The sequence below is a fragment of the Sinocyclocheilus grahami genome, unplaced genomic scaffold (genome assembly GCF_001515645.1).
Source record: "Sinocyclocheilus grahami isolate Dianchi unplaced genomic scaffold, SAMN03320097.WGS_v1.1 scaffold854.1, whole genome shotgun sequence".
Classification (NCBI taxonomy): domain Eukaryota; kingdom Metazoa; phylum Chordata; class Actinopteri; order Cypriniformes; family Cyprinidae; genus Sinocyclocheilus; species Sinocyclocheilus grahami.
Genome location: NW_015506033.1, coordinates 81,997 through 83,791, shown reverse-complemented (window position 1 = coordinate 83,791; position 1,795 = coordinate 81,997).

Genomic DNA, 1,795 nt, shown 5'->3' with positions numbered 1-1,795 from the left:
CGTGTGTTTTCCGAAGAGCTCGGTATGTTGACGTCGCGCGTAGATGACGTCAGAACGTGTTTGCACGCAGTGTTGCCAGCTTAGCAATTGTGCTGCTAAATTTAGCAACTTTTCAGACTACCCTAGCCACTTTTTCTTCCAAAAGCACCTAGCAACATATTTAGCTATTTTTAAAATTAATTTGGCAACTTTTAGCAACTTTTGATAAGTGACTCAAACAATAAAAAGGCACAATTTACCATTTAAATGACACAAAAAGAGAAAATCCAAAGATGCCTAGCAGTACACACATCACAGGAATTAAGTTAGCTTAGGGTGACCATACGTGCCATTTTCCCAGGACGCGTCCTGGCCAGGATTTCTATATTGCCTTAAATATGTAGGTTTTGGCTTTGTTTGCGTGTGCGGACCGATCGGTGTTTGACATCAAAATACCTCGAGAGCATTTTGAAAGCATAAGGAACCGTCTGTATGGTGTTTTGATGTCATACACCGATCGGTCCGCACACGCAAACAAAGCCAAAACCTACATATTTTAGGCAATATAGAAATCCTGGCCAGGAAAATGGCACGTATGGTCACCCTAAGTTAGCTGCTATTTGCAATTGTTGAATTTAATAGTAATAATAATAATTTCATAATTGAATACTGTTATTGTTCATTTATGAGACACTTAGTTAGTAGCTTGTACCTGCGATTGTGGATGAGTTAGTTACTAACTCATCCACAATCGCAGGTTGTTTTCCATTTTTTCGCCACCTTTTCCATTTTTCTACATATTTTTCTGTAATTCACTGTAAGAAAAATATGTAGAAAAATGGAAAAGGTGCTAGTAATTTTCCAGGACATAACCCGAAAATGCGTAATTAAAAATGCAGGTAAAAAAAAGAGCCTGTGGAAAAATCAATACAGAAAATCCCTTCATATTAACAATGGTAGTAGATTGTGCACCATTTTTATTTACAGACTTTTCTTAGAGTGTAGCATACTAACTAACAACCAATACGCTGCTCAAAAGTGTAATTGTTCAGAATTTGTAGTTTTACTTGTTTACTAGCTAATAATAATTATTTAAAAAAAACGTAAATTGTAATCGTTCAAAAATGTGTAAGCTTTCGATAATTCAGTGTATTTAAAAATGGTTATTTGTATTTTAATATTATATTATTCATTTATATTATCACGAACAAATCTAAATGAACATATAAAAATATATGTTTTTGCTGAGATTTGACAATTTTGCGCCGTGATTAGGTAATGACGTCATCCCTCAATGACATCACAACATCATTTAGCAACAAATCAACCTTCCTTTAGCAGCTTCCCCTGAAAATGAGTTGGCAACACTGTTTCCACGTCTCTAGCAGAGCAGCTCGTCCTAACTGGAAGATTTTCCACTTTAGAAGATTTCTTGACTTTCCCTGCAGTGATCATGCTATTGGCCTTGTTGTTCATTTCTTTGTTTTACATTGCCAGTTTTTTTATTCACAAAAAGTAATTTCTCAAGACTTTGCCTAGATTTGATGTCTTTCTTGCTGAGATTACCCTTATAGTTAAATCTTTTAAACTCATTGATATCAAGGAGAACAAGAAGTTTCTTGAGAATTATGATATGCTTTACATAGATTACACATATCCCCCAATCGTAGACATGCTTTTTAATAATTCCTTTTACCCTTTTTGCATTAAATGCAAGACTGAAATTGGCACATTGACTCACTGTTTATGGTCATGTCGTTTGGTACAGAATTATTGGAATACATACTTCATGAAATGCAATAGATTCTATGTATAA